The 25272-nt window shown below is 38.6% G+C and overlaps 3 protein-coding genes across 4 annotated transcripts in view; 1 reads left to right on the forward strand and 2 right to left on the reverse strand.

The window, feature by feature from the left end:
- Positions 1-25272, reverse strand: part of CTNNA2 (catenin alpha 2) — an 828797-nt gene that overhangs the window by 722044 nt on the left and 81481 nt on the right. The window contains exon 2 of one of the 2 annotated variants that reach the window (XM_050943345.1): positions 22253-22340. The exons of the other annotated variant lie outside the window; for it this stretch is intronic. The gene's annotated coding sequence lies outside the window, so the exon portion shown is untranslated. The remainder of the gene's footprint in view (positions 1-22252; positions 22341-25272) is intronic. 2 annotated transcript variants of the gene reach the window in all.
- The window catches only part of LOC127046410 (uncharacterized), a 412139-nt gene that overhangs the window by 142073 nt on the left and 244794 nt on the right, over positions 1-25272 (reverse strand). The window lies entirely within an intron of this gene.
- The window catches only part of LOC127046399 (uncharacterized), a 303607-nt gene that overhangs the window by 139186 nt on the left and 139149 nt on the right, over positions 1-25272 (forward strand). The gene's annotated exons all lie outside the window — the stretch shown is intronic.

Consider the following 25272-nt stretch of genomic DNA (forward strand, 5'->3'; position numbering starts at 1 on the left):
ATCTAAATGCAAACCAAATGCATTTCACAAGAGACAAAGATTTTTATCTTGTCCACACACTACCTAAAATATATTATAAGCCAATACGAAAGCAGAGCATAATACTGCAGAACCTAACTAATCCATGCTCCTTATAATTTGCACATGCAAAAAAGGCCCTCCTGTTTCTCATTATTGCCAATATGCTCCACCAAAACTATCAGAGTAGATGCCTAACTGCTGACAAACATGATGCTGATTGACATGGGCATCTAATAATCACCATGGTCATGCTAGCCATAATAAGTTTCAGGGCTTGAGGTGAACCACTAAAGCTGTACACGTTTGCTGAAGAAATTTTAAAGAAAGTCACATCACTGAATATACCACTGGAAATCACTAGCTAAGCACCTGGACCAAAAGTCTGTTGAAGGACTAAACCAACTTTTGACAGCAGTAGCCTCTTCTTCAGGCGCAGAAATAATATTGTCTTCATTTGGATTAATTCATTTAAATCTGAGAAATCGATTGGGAGTTGAAAAAGCAGGAAAACTTGTCTTTCACTTCCAGTCTATGAATAAAAATGAGACGGGAAGAAATGAGATCTACTAGTTTTAAGAGTTTAAAGGACAGCTTAAATATCTTATGAGACTTCTCTCATTTTCCAGAGACATAGGTGAGTAGAAATTTAAGCTCCGGTCACTTTCATCCACGCATATTTGAAAATTTCTCCAGGTTGAACTGAAACAATCAGTTTAATTCACTGTCTACAGTTAATCCTTCTGTTCCTTTAATAAATCGTTTAGTTGTAAATGTGAAACGTGTTTTGATAAGAGAAGTTTATATATCCAAAACATTTAAGGTTGTTTTAATAAAAATAAATTGTATAAGCTGTTTTGTGTGTTTAATTAAATTGTAATTACTATCCTAATGCCACGTAAAACAAATCATGAGCTAAAATTAATTATATAGTAAATAAGCACTATATAATTCACTATTTTCTAATATACTAAAATCAGCTATAAATAAAAATCCTAAAATATTAAGCAATATAATTGCCTAAATAAATGTAGATGGTTATGGTGTACTGCTCTAGGTAGCAAAAAGATGTACCAAATCTAGTATAAAGACTCCATTTAGTTGTGAATCAATGTGTTTTAATGGTTATGTCAACCAATGAGAAAACACCGTTATTTAGACAATAACTAAAGTACAAATGGAAAAATTTATTAAAATCCAGGCTTTCCAATTTGTGATTTAAATCATGACTTAAATTGCCTTGCTTTAAATCAATCCACCCTGATTGCAAAGTTAACACAGTTAAGCAAAACGAACAAAAATGTCAAGTTAAATAATTATTCATTCTGTTTCATTCATTAATGCTACTTGAAAAATTTAAAATGGAAAAGAAGAGTGAACAGGGGTTACACGCCTGAGCATAATCTGTAAGGATTAAAGATTTTCCTTGCAACTCGTAGCGAATTCTTTCCAAGCCGAAAAAACATTCAAACACAGAATAGTCTGTTGATCAAATTCTGTTATCTCTTCTACCCAAACAAGCAAAAACATTACTTCACATATTATATTTAAGCACAAGAACCTCACAGCCCTGAAGTATTCCAATGCACTTAGGCCAAGTGGGACACTGGCTGACCAGGAGCCAGTTTATGCCAAAGCTCTAGGCCTCACTGAACATTTACAAATGCATAGCTGGAAACCAGTTGGATAATGCATGTATTTTTCTCACTCAGCTATGCCCCATGTTATAATGTAACAGTGAACACTTGCATTCTATATATCCCTGATAACTGAAAGTGCTGCAGCCTGGGGGAATTACTAAGGTCAAGATTTTGTCATGGTTATTTTTAGTAAAAGTCATGGACAGGTTGCGGGCAATATACAAAAAAAAAAATCATGGGAGTCATGACCTTTGCTTTTACTAAAAATAAGGGGGGAGAGAGGATGAGGTGAGGGGAGAGAAGGAATGATAGTTGAAGCCCCGTGGTGTGACACAACCCCAGCCCCACTGCCATGCTGGGGAGGAGTAGGGCTGGGTGGAGGAAAGCACAGTCCCAGCTTCAATCCTGGCTGAAGCCACGGGGCAGAGACACACAGCAGCAACTCCAGCTCCAGTCACAGCCGAAGCCGTGGGAGCGGAGATGCACAGACCTGGCTCTGGCACGGACCAAAGCTGCAATGGGGAAAGGGGAGTGCACAGCCCAGGCTCTGGACACAGGGGACCAAGGGGACATACAGCTGTCTTCAGCACTGGCCATGACACAGAGATGCAGGGATACACAGCCCCAGCCCTGGCTGAAACCAAGGGTGAGGGGTTCACAACCCTGACTCCAGCCCCAGCTTCTGACAGATGAAGCCAAAGTCATGGAGCTCCAGTAAAGTCACAGAATCCATTACTTCTGTGATCTCCATGACTGAATCGTATCCTTAACCATTACACACCTTCTGGTGGGGGATTGTGACCACCTGGATGATAATCACTGGGCTAACAAGGTAATTGGGGAGAATATAAGGAGAGGAAACATGAAGCAAAGGCAACTGAGGAAGGCGCTCAGAGGAACTTAGAAGGAAGCTCACAGAGTGAGCCTGGGCTGAAGAGTGAGGGCTACAAGGAAGTCTGTCCTTGCTATAAGCCCATGTTGCATGTTCTGGTGATGTAAGAGGGAAATAAATGCACACCTTGGTGAATGATAAACAGTCTGGAGTGTGTTTATAACTGCAGAACCACCTGAACTAGTGCCCTGTGACACTAACACTCTGTAACTAAGTAACCCAGTATGTAATGCAAATGAAGGACTATAGCAGGAACGTGCTAATCCCTGCATATTTCAGAAAAAGGGGTCATGTATGACGATCAAAGACTCTAAATGCTTTCCTCTCTCTCCGCATCATCAAAGAAAGAGCCCACATGGGTAGTGACTCTGTCAACTTGTTTTTCTGCAACAAGAAGCTATAACTATGGACACAAGGGAAAATCCTTCATCTCTGGACTGTTTGGATTCTAACGGGGCAGAACAACCAAACAAGAACACAGAGATCCCCAGAATTATTCTGGGTAGCCCTGAGAGGCTTTTGAGAAACAGGCAGATTACTTCATCTCTGCAACCATTTGGAATTATAGACTGTGACTCACCTGTACATATATTTTACTTGTATTAACCTCTCAATAACGCTCATTTATTTTTCCTGGTTAATAAATCTTTAGTTAATTTGCTATAAAATTGACTTCCAACATTGTCTTTGGTGTGAAATTTAGGAAGCAAATACTGGGTGAGTAACTGGTCTGTTGGCACTGGGTGCAACCTGAATATTCTGTGGGTTTTGGTGCAAGTGACCATTTACTGCATAGACTAGCTTTCCCAGTGCCTAAGGGGACTGTCTGTGGCTCCATTATAAGACTATTGCATTACTTTAGGAGTTCAATTTGGCACTATCTTGGTGAAATCTAATTATAGAACATACCATCAGTTTGGGTGTCTGCCCTGCTTTTGACAATCTGCCCTGAGGTAGGTACTCATGGTCATGAGCCACATCAGACAGCATGACACCACCACATTTGTGCCAACCAATTAAGTATAAGGAGAACCTATGCTACCTGTCAATAGAGGAACACCACACGATTTAATACAATTAATATTTTTGTTTAAATATAAAATAAGCTATATTTTTAACGTGAGAGAGAAAAGGTTGTTGTCAGGAAAAATTCTCTTTTCATCTTAATTTCCCAGCTCAGAAAGAAAGCCAATATTTTCCAAGAGAGACACGGTGGGTGAAGTAATATCTTTTGTGTAAGTTCAAAAGTTTCTCTTTCACCAACAGAAATTGGTACAGTAAAAGGTATTACCTCACCCATCTTTTTTCTCTAATATCGTAGGACCAACATAGCTTCAACATTGCCTATAATCTTTTCCAAGTTACTTTAATTTTCTTGCTTTTCTCTAGGAGTATTTGCTTTTCAAAACTTTACATTGTCAATATAGATATTCAAAATGGTAATAGATAGATAATAATCCAATGTTTCTTGAAAGCTGAAGTTAGTTTGGGTGTCAACACTTATACCTTTACAGGTATGTACTGTTCTTTATCCAAAAGTTAGTTTAACTGAACTAAATTATGACCAACATCTTTCTAAGTGTTTATTGGAGAGGACATACAGTTCCTCAGCACAAAACCTGAATGAAAAACATATTCACTATTGTTCCTCTGACAGCGCATGATTTAAAGCCAGAGTGTGAGATGAGCCATCAGAGGCAATTACGTGCAGATCTTGTGATAGGCCCCGTGCCAGCCAATCACAAGCAAGGACCCACTCACATGATTCCAGGGTAGATATATAGGCTCTTAGGGGAAGCAGTCTCTTCAGTCTGCTCAGCATCAATATCTGGTCAGGAACACTCCCATTGCCAGTAGTGTCAACCAACTGCCCTTGTTCCTGCTCCTGCACCACTCTGTGTCTGTTTCCATGGTAGTGTGGGCCCCTGTGTCTGGGCAGCATCCTAATGTCAGTGGAACTTTGCATGAGTCCACACTTCCCTGTGCTTTTAAAAACAAATATTGACATATTTTACTGTATACGAGACTTGTCTTTTCCACTCATGGAAAACAGGGAGAAATCAAACTCGAGTCTACCACATTACAATGTGTTGCTTTCATCGATAGTGTAACGATCTTTGGGTTCATTAAATAACAAATTAGTGAATGGTAAAGGAATAAAATTTTAATAAAACAAACTGGAGAGCCTCTCTGCTGAACTGCTGCACACAGCCATGCTATGTTCCCAAGCCCTGTCTCCAGGGCACATCTCCAAATTCCCACATTCACAACACTGTCCCTTATGAGGGAGTGTCTCCAAATCACAGTCTTTCATAAACATATCTCTACACATAATTTGGGACCTACCAAATTCACGGTCCATTTTGGTCAAATGCACAGTCATAAGATTTTAAAAAATCCTAAATTTCATGATTTCAGCTATTTAAACTGGAAATTTCAGTGTTGTAATTGTAGGGTCCTGACCCAAAAAGGAGTTGTTGGGAGAGAGTCGCAAGGTTATTGTAAAGGTGGGGTTGCATGACTGCTACCCTTACTTTCTGCGCTGCTGCTGGCCAGGAGCCTAGCCCTGAAGGCACCTTAACTTCTGCGCTACTGCCTGCAGAACTGGGCCCTCAGTCAGCAACCGCCACTCTCTGGCTGCCCAACTCTGAAGGCAGCAGCGCAGAAGTAAGGGTGGCATGGTATGTACTTCTGTACTGCTGCTTGCATGGCGCTGACTGCAGAGCTGGGTGCCTGGCCAGCAGCTGTCACTCTCTGGTCACCCAGATCTGAAATAACCTTGTGAACCCCTGCAACTCCCTTTTGGGTCAGGACCTCCAATTTGAGAAACACTGGTCTCCCCCATTAAATCTGTATAGTACAGATGCTCCCTGGGTTATGCAAACCTGACTCATGCAAATCCAGACTTACGCAAGGTGTTCCAGAACAAAATGCTTGCGTAAGTCGGGGAGCACCTGTATAGGGAAAAAGCACACAAAAGACGAGCAATACGGAAGGATGACCCAAGCGACAGTAGTGGAAGAACACAAAACTGTATCCCTAACCTACATTTACTACTGGAAGAAGACAATCGTAGTAAGAAGAATGCCTGAAACATAAGGCCTTGTATGAGAGGCCTCATACCAGGCCTTACTACAATAATGTTAGGCAAAGGATACTTGTTTGTTTAAAGAAAAAAAAAAGAGATAGGAAGAACAAAGAAGAAAAATAGAAATAAGAGTAACAAGAGAGTTGCAATAAGTAAGGGTGAAATAATACCTTAGTCCTTTTATAAAAGCTTACATTTTCAAAATCCAGTGGAAATATGAACTAAATAATTCTCAACAGTCCTGTGTAGTAGATTAATAAGTAATATCCCAGACAAAAACAAACAAACAGTTCATTCAGAGTTAAGGTTGAGCAGACACACAGCTAATGCATTTAGAAAATTTGTTAATGGAACACTGCAGTTTAAAAAAACAATAATTGGGAGGCATGAAAGTGCACAGTTCAGATAAACTAAGCAACTTTACCTCTGCTTCCATACTATCAACAACCTCCCATCTCTCACCTAGCAGCTCGTGCCTAATTATGTTGTGACATATGGTTTTAAATGAATTTCTACAACACTTTAAATAAGTTTTTATAAGGGATTTGAGAACTCCACATCTTATATTTAGAAAAGCCATGCTATTTGAAAAATGCGTATGGCATGTAGTAAATGTATTCTAAATCTGATTCTCTGACATAAAGTGTGATCCTTTGCCACTACCGTATCCTTTACTCTCAGATTGTAAGTCACAAACAAAGTGTTCTCTGCTTACCTGATTTGTATTTGTTAATAGAAAAATATTGTAAGAACTGTAGCTAACCTATTTGGAGGCATATATATTTTAAGAATCTATGTTTCCTACTCCAAGGAATTTAGCTTCTCTGTATCTCATTAGATTGTAAGTGACTTGTCCAAAGTCACACTATGCATCAGTGCAAGAGCCAGGACTGGAACTCAAAAGATCCTGGTTCATAGCCTTTTTCTCAATCCAGAAGACTGTGCTATGTGTCACAATGGGTATGGACAAACAAAAAGAATCAGACTTAAAGAAGAGGAGGGCACAAAGTAAAAAGAATCTGAAAGGTAACTGTGCAAGAAGTGGTAAAAAAAAAAAATCCAGGGAAATATGAAAGGAAATAGGTAGACAGAAAGAATGAAAGATACAAACACTGAAAAGGAAAAGTAGATGACAGAAGAAGGCAGAGAGGAGAAACATCCTGTGGGTAGGAGCACCTGTCATCAGTTACTGATGAGCACAGCCTTCAGCAGATCTGGCTGAAATAACAGCAGTTGACATGGGAGGCCCCAACCACCTTACCTAAAAAAGAAAATTAAAAGATGGGACAGGAGGGTTTGGAGGGATCTTTGTCTCTGTTCATTTGAACTCTACATTTTTGACATATCTGTTTATTTTGTTTCTTATGTGCGCTGCCTTTTCTCTCCATAAACTTAAACAAGAAAAATAACTCAAACATGGTTACATGCATACCACACACACACACACACACACACACACACAAGGGTGGCATGGCCAGATGCTCAAGTCAATAACAATTAGAGACTGATTGCTGGACAAAAAAAGGAAAAAAAATAAGGCCAAGTTGTCAGTGTTTAATTTTTTCCAACTAGTTTTTAAATAGTCACATGTAAGAACATAAGAACATGTCTATTTTTTTTTTCTGCAATGCACATAAGTGTAAGCAGAGTCAGAATGAGCTCTACCCTGACATCTGGTGGAAAAAATTTCAGAGAGTGCATTTGCATAGGCATGCCTACTCCATCCCAGACTGCCGAGCTGTGGGACTGCTTTGTGACAGAAATGACTCAATCTCAGTTGGGTGGTACTTGCTAGACAAGGGACATGGGTTCCAAAACCCAGTGAATTGAGAGAGGCTGGGGACAGGTATCTTTGCCTGGTGGTGCAGGCTCCTTGTGGAGCCAGAAGCATCAGTTCCACCCCCTCCTCTCTCCACTGTGGAATGTCAGAGTTGATTTTTTTATTCCCTTAAGAATCTAGATACAGGTGACTGAGCTGAACTCACTTTGGGCTAATGGTGGTGCACTAGCACTGGGGATCCCCTACTAAGAGCTGCGATCACTAAGAGCTGAAATCACTAAAGAGCTGAAATTACTGAGCTGAGAGCACTGAATACTGTGCTAACTAGTGGGGGAGCCTGAAGCTATACTGCGGAACAGAGCAGCTGGCGGAGTGGAGCAGTTTGTTGGGATGGCTGGAGCAGATCATGGGACAGCTGGTGGAGTGGAGCAACTGGCAGAGTGGAGTAGCTGTGGGATGGGTGGAGCGGCCCACAGAGTGAGCAGAGCCGAGCGGTTTGCAGGGAGAACTGGAGCAGCTCATGGAGCAGAGCAGCTGGTGGAGCCGAGCAGTTTCTGAGGACAGCTGGAGGAGCAGCGTGGAGCGGCTGGTAAAGCGGAGCAGTTCGTGGAGAAGGCGGAAGCAGTACCCACGGAGAGGCAGGGCAGTTGGCCCCGGACCACGTAAGGTGCCCCTTTCTACCCAGGCTGGGGGGAGGGACCTCTACAGATAAACTCTCGAACTCTGGGGTGGCATTGACCAGAGACTTTTGGGTTGTTGGACTTTGGAGTGATTGGACTTAAAACCCTAAGGGGAAAAAGGACATTGCCAAACATACTTGAAGGTGGGTTTTTGTTTATGGTTTGTGTTATAACCCTGTTTGTGGTGTTTCTCCAGTGGGATGCCGCATTGATTCCTTCCTTTATTAAAAAGATTTTGCTACACTCAGAGTCCGTGCTTGCGAGAGGGGAAGTATTGCCTCCTAGAGGCGCCTAGGGGAGTGTGGTATGTGAGTGTCCCAGGTCACTGGGTGGGGGCTCGAGCCGGTTATGCATTGTGTTACTGAAACGGAACCCCTGGATACTGAACCCGGCCCTTGTTGCTGCCAACTCAGAGGGGCAGAAGGGTTACATAAGAATACAATTCTGTTCAAAAAATAATTATGACAGTTGAGGAGAAAAGTGTCTCAAAAGTACCTACAGTGGCTTAGGCCTAAGTCTCATTTTGAAAAGCACCTAAGTCCCATTGAAAGGCTCTTATGTCACTTAGACACTAGACAATTTTATCCTGGACCACTATCCGCTATTCATTCACATACAGCAGCTTAGCCTCATAGGCTCTCATGACCTCAGATGGAAACTGTTCAACCTGTTCTAATGGCTCTAATGGACCAATACCTCTGAGCTCACAACCTCTCTACTGCAGCCAAACTGGAGCCAAATTGAAAGCTCATTGAAGTCAATAGGCTTTGGATCAGATCCTTGTGAAAAATGACATTGGAAATGGACTAGTGACAGAGTTGGGTGAATTTATACCATGCAATGCAGTCTGACCCTAGCACAAATTGCCTCCCCTCACAGAAGCAGAGGAGACAATCTGGCCCTAAATTTCTATTTATTGTTAATGAGCACCTTCATGAATATTGAATGTTTACATTATCTACATATTTCACAGTATGGACCTGTTTTCATAAACTTTTCATCAATTTTTGGTAATATCAATGCAATATTCCCTGTTCTTTTAAAGTAGATAGACAAAATGTGTGGATTAAGACAACTAAAAGGAATATTTATTTCATTCTCACACCTTGCACCAGATGTATGTTGTTACTCAGTAAGCATGTTTAACTACTGTAGATTTTTTTTTTGTTCAAAATATCTAGCTATGGCGTTTATAAAGTACTTAGTGTAGTAAGTAGTCATTATCTTTGCTTTAAAGTGGTTGATAATTTGTGCTCCCAATATCATACAGTAGACTGATCCAAATGTTAACAACTCCTACAAGAAGCCCTCTAAAATCATAGAATTATAGGATCTCAGGGTTGGACAAGATGTCAGGAGCTCAAAGCAGGACCAATCCCCAAACTAAATCATCCCAGCTAGGGCTTTGTCTGACCTTAAAAACCTCTAAGGAAGGAGATTCTACCACCTACCTAGGGAACCCATTCCAGTGATTCACCACCCTCTTAGTGAAAGAGGTTTTCCTAATATCCAACCTAAACCTCCCCCACTGAAACTTGAGACCATTACTCCTTGTTTTGTCATCTGGTACCACTGAAAACAGTCTAGATCCATACTCTTTGGAACCCCCTTTCAGGTAGTTGAAAGCAGCTATCAAATCCCCCCTCATTCTTCTCCTCTGCAGACTAAATAATCCCAGTTCCTTCAGCCTTTCCTCACAAGTCATGTGCTCCATCCCCCTAATCATTTTTGTTAGCCTCTGCTGGACTCCTTCCAATTTTTCCACATCCTTCTTGTAGTGTGGGGCCCAAAACTGGACACAATTCTCCAGATGAGGCCTCACCAATGTTGAATAGAGGGGAATGATCACTTCCCTTGATCTGCTGGCAATTCTCCTACTTATACAGCCCAAAATGCTGTTAGCCATCTTGGCAACAAGGGCACACTCTTGACTCATATCCAGCTTCGCGTCCACTGTAATCTCTATGTCCTTTTCTGCAGAACTGCTGCCAAGCCACTTGGTTCCTAGTCTGTAGCAGTGCATGGGATTCTTCCGTCCTAAGTGCAGGACTCTGCACTTGTCCTTGTTGAACCTCATCAGATGTCTTTTGGCCGAATCCTCTAATTTGTCTAGGTCCCTCTGTATCTTATCCCTGCCCTCCAGCGTATCTATCACTCCTCCCAGTTTAGTATCATCTGCAAACTTGCTGAGAGTGAAGTCCACACCATCCTCCAGATCATTAATGAAGATATTGAACAAAACCGGCCCTAGGACCACCTTGGGGCACTCTGCTTGATACCATTTGCCAACTAGACATGGAGCCACTAATCACTACCTGTTGAGCTGATGATCTAGCCAGCTTTCTATTCACCTCACAATCCATTCATCCAGCCCATACTTCTTTAACTTGCTGGCATGACTACTGTGGGAGACCACATCAAAAGCTTTCCTAAAGTTAAGGAATAACACATCTATTACTTTCCCCTCGTCCACAGAGCCAGTTATCTCATCATAGAAGGCAATAAAGTTAGTCAGGCATGACTTGCCCTTGGTGAATCCATGCTGACTGTTACTGATCACTTTTCTCTCCTCTAAGTGCTTCAGAATTGATTCCTTGAGGACCAGCTCCATATGATATGTAGCCTAAATCAAATGTAGCCTAAACCTTTCTTGGTCAAATTTTTATTTGTGAAAACATGAGGTCACTTCCTTATGAGTATCACTGTGCCTACTCCTAAATTCCTGTACTTGAAGACTTTAATGAAATCATGCCTTAGTCTCCCTGCATCTCTTTCATCAAAAAAGACTACTTCCATATCTTTAGGTCAACCAATCACACTGCCCTCCTTTGTGGTCTCTCTAATTACTAGAGATCTTTTAAATTAAGTTATCTAAATTTCGTACAATGTTCCAGAAATATGCAGAAGTGCTATGCAGAAATACAAAAAAATAATAAGAAGATCAAAATAAATAAATAAATCCCATTGCTTTAGATTTAAGATGTATTCTTTGTTTAAAGCAACCTACCCCCTCTATTAGGATACTGACTCTGCTCATATCACCTCTACATGCCTTTTTGCCGGTCTCATTAATATTTAAGCCACTTAATTGGTATTTCACTTTTTTGTTCTTCTCACCCCAGAAGCAACACATCTCCTAGATTTAAAAGAATATTTTAGTCATCTGACAATTTTTCCAACAAGTCCAAAAGCTCCTACAATTTCACTATATTCACCACTGTGTCAACTATCTCCTGCTTCAGTACCATCTGCAAGTACGGATACCAAGCAAATACAGTAGTTCCATTTTCCAACTCAATAATTAATATGTTAAAAAGGATTGTTCTCAGCATAAAACCCTGTGGGAACCCAATTGTCATTTCACTCCAGGAGGATTTTGTGCCATTAATGATAACTCTCCTCACTGTTCCTGCCAACTTGCACATATTTTCTCATCAGTGCTGATATCTAGATTTATCATTTTGTTCACCAATTGCCTGTGGGACAACTTACTAAAAGCCTTACTGAAATCCAGGTAACTCACATCCACTGCCATGCTTTCATTATTTTTTTTGCTCCTTTGAAGAAGTTAGATTTCTTTGACATAATCTATTGTTAATGAGCCCATGCTCAAGAGAGCCTAAACTCTCATATTCATTTCTTAAGTACTATGCCAGCATTTGTCTGTGATGGAGTCCAACTATACTATTCTATAATTATTCACTTCTCTCCAGCTAATCTTAAGAAAAGGAATATAATGACAGCAATTACAGATAGCAAAGACTAATTTGATCCTCTAGTCTGACTTCATTTCCCTTTAGTGACAGGAAGTTTGTCTGATATTCATCTTAAGTTTTCTGGTTTTATTTAATTTAATCCCAATTCATCATAGGAAGCTCTTGAACTCTCATAAGGTGTTTTCCTACTCTGGTCCGTTGGACCTTTCTGCCCTGCTAGGGATTTGATTAAGAGGGTGGTTTTCTAAGCCACTTCTGAAATATTGGAATACAACTTGGGAGCAACATCATAGCTATATTTTGAGAAGGAATAAAGCTGACTAAAAGATGTTAAAGCTAATGAAAGTATTGTTTTCTCTTGTATGGGGCAGTCGGCTATCTATTGAAAAGATACTTGATGAAGCAGTGAGCCAGGAAATGCATGCAGTCCTCTTAATTTAAAAGATAACTATCCAGAGATGGAAGAGTGCAGACAAAGTGCTAAATCACCACAACCAGATTGTTCCTTAATTAAAAAAAAATAAAAAATATTTGGAGGAATCTAATTTGAAGAGGATGAATTTGTTACACTCCAGGGTTATTGGTCTACAAGCATCATAACACATATAACTATTGTGAAAGTATCCCCCACCACTTCAATCACTGGTCTGATACAGGCAATTTGCACACTCTTTCATTCCATTTGGCCATACCTTATTCAATAAGAAGCAGGGTAAGCAACTTTAAGGAAAATGTACCAATTTGTGCCTTAATGAGGAGTTACCCTTACATAGGATTTACTCTACTGCAATCATTGCTGTGCCTACTGCAAAGCAAAACACTGGGCGGGGGGCTCTGAGCTCAAATGTTTTACACTATCAAATGGACAGGGTCCATGATGAAGCAGTGAATCCATGGAGCTATGTGATGCTACCTCCACCAAGTCCAGAAATATTATGTTCATACTATTAGCTTGGCTCTATCCTCTTAGCTGTTTAAGAAAACTGGGGAAATACCAGTGGGCTGATTTCTAGCAGGGAGCCAATAAAAGTAGGTGTGATACTTCTTAACAGAGAGCTGTTATGAAGATAATTAAATATACTTTGCTACAAAGATATCTGATTCTGAAGGTAAGGGGAGAACTGGAAGAAAATTCACCCCAGAAAGAAAGGTATTAGAAAGAAACACAAAAAGTAGTTCAAAATAAGTTATTGAAAAACTAGACAAAATGAAGACTTGATCAGAGAGAGGATTTCATAAAGAACTGCATGCAAATTGCAAGCTTCACATTATTGGTATTTTGCAGCACTGGTTCCAATGAACATAGATAGGAAAAGTTAAGATATATTATGCAACCAGCTGAGAAATTGTGGAGAGAAGGAGCACATAGTAAACTTAAGCAGCATGAATTGATTTAGGAACAACAACTAAAAAACACCCCCTCAAAACCCCCAAAAACAAATGAAACAAACAAACAAAAAACCCAAAGCTCTCTAAAGTCAAGTGATAAAGCTGCAGATTAGCCCCTGGCAGGAGCAACTTCTACAACTGCAGCTGTAATATTATAGCAAAGATGAGTTATTCTTCTAATGTGTCAGTAATTTTTAGCAACAAGGCTGGTTCCACTCAATACCGAGATTTACATGCATTGCACACACACACCCCTCTCTTAGGAAAAAAAAAAGAAAAAAAAAAGGAGAACAAAATACCATCAATATCTCTGTAGACACAACGTCTCCCAAAAGAGTCATGGAATACAATCATGAAAACAATCTCGAGGTTACAGTTTGTACCTAGTTGCTTTTACTTGTCTAACATTCTTATACAAAACTGCAGAAAAATCCCACACAGAGAAGCAGTCCCTTGGGTAGACCAGCCCCAGACCATTTAGGGTTTTGTAGGTCACAACCAGCAACTTATCTCCACCTGTAGACAACATGCTTTATCCAGTACAGTCAATCTACTACCTTTCATCCATAAACTGTTTTTTTTATTATTTATGTGTCTCATATCAGATCCAGAAAGACTACTTGGGGAATGTAGCAGAGTGATTCAAACCCCACAGGGCAGGAGCGGGTAAACAGCCCAGGATCGCTCTGTGGCTGAAGCAAGAAGCTTGGGCTGATTGGAGGAAAGTAGGCCCAGCTGGCCCTTATAAAAGGCTGTGAGACAAGGGCCCAGGCACTCTCCTTCTGCCTGTAGAGGGAGAAAGGCCTGGCTGCAAGGTGCTAAGATAGGAACTTAGAGTGGAGCAGGGCTGGGGAAAGGCCTAGGGAGCTCCAGCCTAGGAATCCCCCAGGCTGAAGGCCCGGTAAGGCCTATTAGGTATTGAGTTGCAGGTGGCAGCCCATGGGTATGCAGAGGCAGCAGGTCTGAACCCCTTTGCTGATGATGAGTGGCTTACACTGCAGTCTGCCCCAGTGAGGGGGGGTGGTTGGGGACTAGCAGTAGCTGAACACTGAGGTGAAGTGAGGCTAGTGGGTGGGGGTTCCCTGGGAGGGGGAGACCCTGAGGCTGAAAGGGGTTATTGCCAGGGGGCAGCACCCTGGGTAAACCGGGCACCAAGGTCCTGGGAGGGACACAGGGGCCTCAGGTAAGGTGGATCATCAGCCTGCAGAAGGTGCTCTGGAGCTGGAATGTGCTAATTCCCAGAAGTCACCAGCAGGAGGTGCTGCAGCAGTGAGTCCAAATGCTTACAGAGAGGTAAAGAGAAACTTAAGTTATCATGCCCATTCACTTAGCCCTCTGAGGTTGCCAACAAAGTTGTCAATGTCAGCTATTGTTACAGATGTGGATACTTGTCCAAATAGACCATCAACCATCTGATGATCATTGTTTAGATCACTACAGATCTGGGCTGGATTTGAATCACTGACCTAGGGATGAAGGGCTTTATGACCCATTACCAAATTATTGTCATCTCATCCCCCAGAACAGTTATTTTAATCAATTTTAGAAATAACTAGCATGTGAGATTACAGTAAAAGTTTTATTGGGAACCACATTAAATAACCAGTACTCTCACATTAAATAGCCATAAACATCTCAAGTCACTTAGTATATACATTTAATGAGACTGGGGAGGGAGCATATTAAAAATGAAATCTAACAACTTTATATGTTTTATATCTACACAAAAAGGAGCTGATATTTCTGATTTTCCACCAGTTTATTTCTTGCGTTAACAGCCATATCTATATTTCTGTTTAATAAATTCAGCCACTTTAAGATGCCTGCCTACATCTCTCTATCTGCTCTACAATCCATACCTTGAACATGCTTGAAGCTTCATCTAAACTTGTGGGTGGAAAGGTGCTTAATGCATGTGAAGAACTCTCCTGTAAAGTTCATAGTGCAATTGTTTGTTTTTTTAAATTACCCCTCTATTTTTCTTCATAAGACACAAATGCAATATATAACATTACCAGTAATAAAAATTTGAAATGTACCTAACAATTCTACAGTCTAAATAATACTTACTCCTGCTTTAAGTGCAAGGGACTGGACTAGATGACCCCTTGAGGTCTCTTCTAGTACTATGATTCTATTAATTCTGTTGATGAGGCACAAGCCAGAAAATCCAATATTTAGTTCAGTATTCATATAATACTGGTTAAGCAGTGCTAACAGGAATAAAAGCTTGATTTTAATTAATAAAATAAGCAGATGTGATTTAGAATATAACAGGAAGCAGATGAGTTGAGTAAAATGTTGCTATTTTTGCAATCAGTAATCTAACCATAACAGCACTTTAATTTCTCTTCCTCAGTTTCTTCCATGTACAAAACAGAAATAGTTATACTTACCCATTGTACTGACAGGAGAGTTGTGTAGATTATTTTATAAAATGCTTTGCAGATTTTTTTTTTTAACTCTAGTGTTGAAGTTGAAAAGCATGATAAAAGTGCCAAGTATTTATTTTATACAGGAACTTTCCACATGTGTTTGCTTCCCTAATTTCAGTGCATGCTTCTGGAACATAAACTTTCTCAGCTAAATCAATATCAGGGCTCTACTGGTAGAAGTGGGCAATCCACACAAAACCAGCCAAAACAAAATTAAACTTTTTGCAAAATGTAAAATTAACATTAAATTTAAATTTTCATTTCCTCCTCTAGCCCCATGGTTTAGAAGTGATATTTAGGCGTGGTCTACACTACGCTGTTAAACCAATTTTAACAGCGTTAAATCGATTTAACGCTGCACTCGTCCACACTACACTGCTCTTTATATCGATTTAAAGGGCTCTTTAAATCGATTTCTGTACCACTACAAAATGAGAGGAGTAACGCTAAAATTGATATTACTATATTGGATTAGGGTTAGTGTGGACGCAAATCGACGTTATTGGCCTCATTATTTTACAGTAGCTACCCACAGTGCACCGCTCCAGAAATCGACGCTAGCCTCTGACCATGGACGCACACCACCGAATTAATGTGCCTAGTGTGGATGCGCACAATCGACTTTATAATATCTATTTTATAAAATCGGTTTAAGCTAATTCAAATTTATCCTGTAGTGTAGACGTAGCCTTAGAGAGGCTGGTTGTTTTTTTTTAATCTAGGACCTAACCATAGTTCCAGGAAGATCCCAAAATGTGAAATACATCATTAACAAATTTTAAAATATCAATGAAATATTTTTGTTCCAATTACAGAAATACCAATATAGAGATTCTTCCAAAAGGGAAAAAATCAAAGATGTTCTACCCATTTATATCACAAAACCTCAAGAAATGTCCTTCAGTCTCAACTCCTTAGGGTGACCAGATGTCCCAGTTTTATAGGGATGGTCCTGATTTTTGGGACTCTTTTCTTATATAGGCTCCTATTACCCTCCACCCTGTCCCGATTTTTCACATTTGCTGTCTGGTCACTACAACTCCTCCACTTATGGCATTCAATTTCCCTAAAATGCTTATGAGGAAAGATCTGCTTTGCAGCCTGCCTAGATGGATCAATGAATTCCCGCTCTGGCAAACAAAAGAGGGTAGCATGAATTTCAGGGTTGACAATCCCCCACAAAAAAACTCTGCCATCCACTTTCTGCTCATATCAAGTGAGCTTCGGCTAGCGTGTCAGTAGTAATACTGGTTTGGGGGAGAGAGGCTCTCCAGTCAAATAACTAGGTGCTAAACGATTTAGATCTTTATACTGTTGTTTAAGAACAGCATCTTGAAATTCACTCAGAACCGTTTATCAAAAGTTTTGAATTACTGGGCCTGGTACAGTTTGGAATTTTTTATTATTACAGTGTTAAACCTCTCCTAGCTTTTACACAGTTACGTTTGAACCATATAAGTGCCACTGGCTTCTTGCTGCCTCTGCACTCAAATACTGCTATTGTTTGACTTCATTATATCTTATAATACCGTAGTTACCAGGTAGCTAGCTTCAGGATTTTTTTAAATGATGAAAGGTGTACTATTGCATAAAAATTTCTTCAGTCTGATCTTTTTTCCCCCTACTGTCACAAGTTACACTTAAAATGACTTTAAATAAAAAAACAGAGAAAAATAATTCTCTTTTTTTTCAGTGTATTTGTATGTGGGGGCCTTTCACATACCAAAAAGGGGAAAAAAAAATAAATGTCTAAAAATATCCCCACAAAAAGGGCAGGTGGGACATTGTATTGAGCTGACTGAAAAATACAGGGAAAAAACCATGACATGTGTTCCTTGAAATTAAGGAAAAATATTTAGCAAACAACTTCTCATGAAATGTAAACAATTAAAAAGATTGATAAACTTTAATGCAGTATCTGAAACCATTTTTAACTAACAAATTTTCAAAACAGACTGTATCACATTAGAAGGGTCTATGAATGGTCAAACTATTTGGAGTATAAAAATATTTTAAAGCAATTTTATAATGTCAATATACATAAGACATCACTTTCTGTTTTGGGCACTTAAATATGATGATGAACTCACTTGTTTTCCAATATACATATTTGTCTCCTATTTTTTAGGCTGTGGGAACTGTTAAAGTGTTTATAGAGAAAATTGGGTGAAAATAGTTCTGGTCTGTTCAAAACTTTCTATCCACCCACCTACTCCTATTTGTGTGGATTCAAAACTAGAACTTTCCTGCAGTTGTCAGGTTCAACAAAACCATAAAGCAAATTTCAGCCGAAACAGCACAGGTTTTTCAAATTTCAAGCTGAAATCTTATGAAACCACAGTTTCACAGAATTTTTTCCCAACACACCAGTCAAACTGATTAATGAGCCATGGCAAAAGGACTAGTGAGCCAGAATAGAATTTCACCCAGCCTGTTTTATCTAGTTTCATGTTTTAATGAGAAAAGTAAAAAGTGTTGAGTCCAGGGCGGAATGTTTTAAATTTTAAATCAGTTTAACTCAATTTAAGTAATCCATGTTAATCTTGTTTTGTATTTGTACTTTCTACTTATTTTCCTAAACAAAAGGTGGATTTTTATTGGTTGGTAATAATTAAAACATGTTGATTTACCGCTAGATCTAGCCTTTACATTGAATTTGGTACTTTTTGCTCACTGTGAGGATACACTAGATCTAAACATATTTATTTAAGCAATTATATAGAATAAGATATATTTATTTTATTTTTTACATTTTTATTTTGTTAGAAAATTGTGAATGATGTATTATTTAGTAGAGGATTATTTTTTTACCTCATGATTTTTGTCAAGCTCGATTTGGACGGAAACTTGATTTAAAATGCTGCTAATGGCATTTAAATCTATTTCTGCTTGCTAAATAAAAGTACTTTAAATATGCTAGATATACATACGATAAAAAGTATGTTTATCAAAGCATGTTTTACATTTAAAATAAACAGCTTTATTAAACAACGAAAGTGAATTGAACTCAATTTTTGGTCACCATGTCCTTCAAGACTTTAGAACTAGTAGATCTCATTCTCTCACACCTACTTTTTATTCATAAGTTAGAAGAGGAAAGCAAGCTTTTCTGCTTTTTCAACTCCCAATCAGTTTCTTGACTTTGAATGAATTAATCATTGAACTGAACTAGATAAATAACCTGAAATGAAGAAAATATTCTCTGAACCTATCAAGGCTGGTATAGCACTTCAACAAACTTTAATTCTGGGTGCTTAGGCAACAACTTCAACCATTTCACTGCTCTGACTTTGTTTAAAAGCTCGGCAGTAAATCTGTACTGCTTAATTTAAAAAAATAGTTTAAATTATTTTAATAGATTATAATTTTAAATAGAGTATGTGTCTAGAGTTAAATTTTAAATAGGTTTATTTTAAAAGTGTACTTAGTTTAAAAAATACAAGTTTTATGGGTTTTTTTTTTAAATCCTTTATTTTTATCCCGCCTGGGTAAGTAACAGCAATCCAAGTATGTGGTAAGCTAAACATTGTTTTCTCTCACTATATTGGCTGCTCATTATTAATAGGACACTTCTGAAAAGATTCCTGCTTGAGCCAAGTCAATGTCTTGTAATTTTGCATGAATTAGATTCCTCAGATCGCATCTTGGAAAGATATGGGCTATAGCTTACTGATGCAATTTAACTCACTAAGTATGGAGTGGGGGAGGAGGAAGTAGCTAATATGACCCAGTATAAGTTGTTATAATACTTATTGTGGTGCTAATTATATCTAATCTCTTATGAATATTTGTTTTAGAATATAAAATTAGGGAGGAAATTATCTCTACAGTACCACCTCACCATCTAAGAAAAGAGAATGCAAATCACTGAAAGACAAAATTATGGTTTTTTTTGAAGCTTTATGAAAGATCTTGGGGAGAAAAAAATCTATGATTTATAAAATAATAAATAGCAGAAAACCAAGGTTAGGAAAATGATTTCATTTTAGAATTCTGAAGATATAAACCACTTCAGCTTTGTCTTGTGCTGTACAATATCAACAGAAACGATGCTTTTCTTTGTAGTTCATTAAAAGTTGTCAATTTTTTCTCAGCATAATTTGCATTTTTAGTTGATGGCTCTCCTTCAGTATCTACGAGATAAAAGCTTTTATGTAGCACATACACACAAAGTTTCAGGTAAAAATAATTTCAATCTGATTCATTGCAGAAACAAAATAAACAAGTACTCAGAAGAAGTCTTGTACCCAAGAATAGAGATCAGCAAACCATCTCCTGTCCTGGAGGATGTTACACAAGCGATCTACAGATCCTAAAGGAAGTGTGCCGCAGAAGCTACACTTCACTGAAGAGAGAGAATGAAATTCTACAAAGCCAATTTTATGTTTTCCTCCATGAAAACTAGAACAGAACGAGACTTCATTGCATATATTTAATCTGGCTTTTCAGGTACATTTATTCTGCTGCAATATCTCCACAACAATAAGTACCTTTATATTAAGCTAATTGCAGAAAGTTCTTAACAGTAAAAAAGTAAACCTATTAAGAAAATCCTCATGGTCTCATCAGTAGTGAAGTATTTGTCCTGAAGATTAAAACATTAATTTAGACCTTTGAATTAAGTGACTTTTGGTTGTTGGTACTACAGCTCACCAAACTGTTTTGATTAACATGCAATATTGGAATGATGATAGAGACTGCATCTTATAAATCACTTAACTCTTCTGTGTTGGTCTTGCAGATGGGAAACTTGATTGGAACTCAGAATAAGTGGATTCAATTCCCAGCTCAGCCACACACTTCCTATTTGACTTTGGAGAAGACACTAATTTACCCTATGTTGCAGTTTCCAATATGTAAAATCCCAGAGATACTTTCCCCAACTCACTGGGGTCATGTGAAGATAAAAATATATTCATGGCTGAGGTGTGACAATACTGTGGCAATGATGGCACATATGTACAGATTCATGGACTGCAAGGCTAAAGTGCACCATTGTGATTATCTAATCTAACCTGTATAACACTGGCCAGAAAAACATTGAATCCTTATTCAAAAATGGTCAGTGATGGAGAATCAGCCACAGCCCGTTGTAAGTTGTCCCAATGGTTAGTTAACCTATCAAAAATTTACGCCTCATTTCCAGTCTGAATTCGTATAGCTGCAACTTCCAGCCATTAGATCATGTTATACCTCTCTTTGCCACACTGAAGAATCCATTATTAAATATTTGTTCTGCAGGTTCGTACTTATAGACTACAATGAAGTTACCACTTAGTCGTCTCTTTGTTAAACTAAAAAGATTGATCTCCTTGAGTCTATCACTATAAGGAATCTTTTCTAATCTTTAAACATTCTTGTAACTTTTCTCTGAATCCTCTCCTATTTATAAACATCCTTCTTGAATTGTGGACACCAGAACTGGACACGGGATTCCAGCAGCAGACACACCAGTGCCAAATACAGAGTTAAAATTACCTCTCTGCGTCTACTTAAGATTTCCCTTTTTATGCATCCCAGGATCTCATTACCTTTTTTAGCCACAGCATCACACTGAGAGCTCATGTTCAGCAGATTATCTACCACAACCCCCAAATCTTTTTCAGAGTCACTACTTTCTAGGCTAGAGTCTCCTATCCTGTAACTAAGGCCTATATTCTTTGTTCCTAGATGTATACATTTAGCTATAGTAAAATGCATACTGTTTGTTTGCACCCAGTTTACTACATAGCTCTGAATCAGTTACCTGTCCTCTTCATTATTTACTAGTCCCTCAATTTTAGTGTTATCTGCAAACCTTATCAGTGACGATTTTATGTTTTCTTCCTGGATATTGATAAAGCTGGTAAATAGCATAGGGCCAAGAACCAATCCCTGTGAGATCACACTGGAAATAGACTTACTTGATGATGATTCCCCTCTACAGTTACATTCTGAGGTAGTCAATTTCCTGAGCAATCCAGTCCCAGTATCTCAACAGACTCATGTAGTCCAAAACTTTGCAAAACCAAACTCAGCTAGACCACTAACAATGCAGCAATTGCAAGTGGTCATTTTTTCCTGAGAACTTGATTGAAATGTGAGAATCAAGTGTCCAAAGAATACTCTGTCCTTGTCTGATCAATTAAAATATTGTGGATGGAGATTTCTATTTATCTGGAAGCATCAGCTGTTACCCTAGTCAATCCAGCATATTTATATTTACAGGTATGTTCTTTATTGCCACAAATCAAGGCAGCACTCACTGGCACTCAGCCAATTCTAAAGGAACATATCAGATACATAGAGCATTGATGAAGATGCATTTTACATTGCATACCACAGTATGGACCTCATCCTGCTTCACTGATGCCAATGGGAGTTTTCTATTGACTTCAGTGGTAGAAGAATCAGAGCCTGTGTGATGCAGTATATATGGTGAAGAAGCCATACAGCATATCCTGAAGTAGGACTGCCTCCAAGTCAATTAAAGGTCCTCCTGTTTTTTGATTTGCATTCCCTTCTTATCACACACTTTATTTTAGTAATTCTGTAGGCTTCTTGGAGAATGTTTCCATAATGTATTTTTCCAGTGGACTGGCTTCCTGAAGTGTACCTCACTTTAGAAAACTTACCAACTTTTCTAAAACAATGCTTTTTATCAGTGTTGTATTTGCAAGATGTGTATTCTCATCTGTTGAAATCCTTAGGTTACCACCATCACTGAAAAGAAAAGAAAATATCTGTTCTGCAAATGAAGATACAATGGCTATTGAGATAAAAATATCTAGTTTATCACTTTTATGTTGAGATACACCTATTTGATAAAACTGGAAGGGACCCTGAAAGGTTATAAGTCCAGCCCCCTGCTTTCACTAGCAGAACCAAGTAGTGATTTTGCCCCAGATCCCTAAGTGGCCCCCTTAGGAATTGAGCTTACAACCCTAAGTTTAGCAGGCCAATGCTCAAACCACTAAGCTATCCCTCACCCCTTGAATAAAAGCAACAGAAAAAGATGATGGGAAGGACCAAGGTTCACTTATATCTGCCCCCTTAAATCATAACTGATTGTATGCAACACACTCACCTTATCCTAGGGACAGATCTCTGTTTAATACTTCAGAGGAAACATGAAAATACTTCCTAACACCAGCATTAAACAGTTGAATCCCATGCATGGGATCAATGATCACTATAGTTAATCTACAACATAACTTTATCATTTATTGGCTTTTACTTAGAACACTCTAAATGGGTTTAAAGCCCCATTACTTGAAACGACCTCTCCCTGTGATAATGATGTATTTATGATGAAGGAATGAGCATAAATGACAGCACTCTAAGTCTCCCTCAGTTTAAAAAGAAGGAAAGTTAAGGCAGGATTTTCTCTCAGGAGCCCTGGACTTTGCAGCTTACTCTCCATCTGCTCTGAAATAGCCTGAACCCATAGGCTTTAAGGGCACACTGCAAAGCCCCCCATTCTCCCTGACTTTTGGAGAAGCAGAGCACAATGAAGACTGAGAACTGATGGGAATGAGGTGTGCGTCTCCCTTTTGTTTTGTCCAAACTTTGCCTGATCGTGTTCTGTTTGCACTCTCATTGAAGTGCATAATTAGTCATTTTTAAACACTACAAATCATTCTCACATGAATATCAAATCTCTATATACCCTAACCAAAAGTCTGAAGATTATTCTTAATCTTCACACCACAGGATTTAGTCGTCTTTATTTTTCCAATTGTTTGTAACCCCTTCCATCTTTTGAATGCCTCATTGCACACACAACACAAACCCAGCAACAAAGAATTTCCATAGCAACTGTTGAAACAGACTGTAGCTCAGAAATTCATATCATGTCTTAACATTTTATGTTCTTTCATCCATTCCTTAATTTGCTTAGTTGTGTTTTCCTATCTACATTGGTCTGCAGACTCTAAAAAACAATCAAATACATATTGCTTATTAAATGTCTAATACAATTCAATTATTTTCTTAAAGACAAGTGGGACTATTACTGTTCAGGGTTGAATGAAGTAGCTTCAGTGTTCACAAATGTCTGAAAGGAATAAACAGTTCTTCAAAATATGTGACTCTCCACCCTACAAAGAAATTCTAAATTTCATTCTTCAAAAGTAAATATTTGTAAGAATGAATCTGATATTTATATTAATATTTCCAAGAGTGATAATAAGAGAAAATATACTTTATTGTGAAATTTGAGCATATTGCATCAGAACAAATATAGGAAAGCAAACTTTTCCAGTTTAGGAAATATAGTACCATAGCAGATTTACAAGCTGGAATCAAGGCCAATTCAAAATGTCTTTCTCCTAGAAGCAATTTAAGCTGGGTGCTAGCTTGTAGATTTTTGGATTTTTTTCTGCAATGGCTTCTATGAATTAAGTAGCATTTTAACTTATCTCTAACATCTGGTGTACTACAGCCAGCATTAATTCACCCCAGCAATACTGACTAACCCACAACAACATTCTTTGAAATAATCAAACAGTTGCTAAGCTCTCAAAATCAAGCACCATGGAAAATGTGCTGATCACAATACATTCAGAAGAGTGGTTTGTATATTGTAGGTGCAAACTTGGCAGTTTTTTTAGAACCACAGTGGTAAAGTTTACTACAAATTCTGATCTGAGAGCCATGTAAATACAAAGTAATATCAATAGGGAAGTCAATAGATTTACTCAGAATATATAAGGGTATGATGAAGTGGAATGTGACCCAGTGTTGATATTATGTTTATTCACACAAGGGGATACAGGTCATATGGGGAAAAAGGCAATAATACATGGTATATTCACCTTTTATTATTAATTCACTGAGTGCTAATACATTTAACAAGAACAATATTCTTATATTCAAAAGAAATCCAGAGTTCATTGGCTGTAAGCATCAGACCTCTATGGGAGACATACACGAGGCTTAGGAAGGGATAAAATCATCTCCAAACCCAGAAATAAGGGGAGAGATTCTGATATTCCTTTTATATTGGTGTAAATCTGGAATAACACTATTAGTTTAAATGGAGTTATTACATATTTACACTAATGTCACAGATCAGGATACAAGCCAAGCAAGTTACTGGGCTAAATACAGGGGTAATCAGATGAAATTTAAGGAGGTCAGACTAGAAGACCTAATGGTCTCTTCTGGCATTAAGCTATGAATTTGTCCAGAAATTACTAGAAATATAGACAGTTGGGTTTGTGATGACAGGGAGAACAGCATGGTAAATTGAGGAGGTTGTATATTTCACAAGACATGAAGATACACGTGTGCACAGTGCTGGGGAGGAGCCAGTGGTCATGGTACATGTAGGTACCCATGACACATGGAGAGGAAGGAGAGAAGTCCTGGAGACTAAATTTAGGCTGCTAGGTAAGAGTTTAAAGTCCCAGACCACCATGGCAGCATTCTCAGAAATACTTCCAGTTTCACGCATGGGTCAGAAAGACAGGCAGAACTGAAAAGTCTCAATGTGAGGATGAGATGATAGTATAAGAAAGAGGGGTTTAGGTTTATTAGGAACTGAGGGAACTTCCTGGAAAAGGAGGAGCCTGTACAGCAAGGATGGGTTCCACCTAGACAAAAATGAAACCAGAATGCTGACAGGTAAAATTGAAAAGATTTCAGAGAATTT

Source organism: Gopherus flavomarginatus, chromosome 3, assembly GCF_025201925.1.
Source record: "Gopherus flavomarginatus isolate rGopFla2 chromosome 3, rGopFla2.mat.asm, whole genome shotgun sequence".
Lineage (NCBI taxonomy): Eukaryota > Metazoa > Chordata > Testudines > Testudinidae > Gopherus > Gopherus flavomarginatus.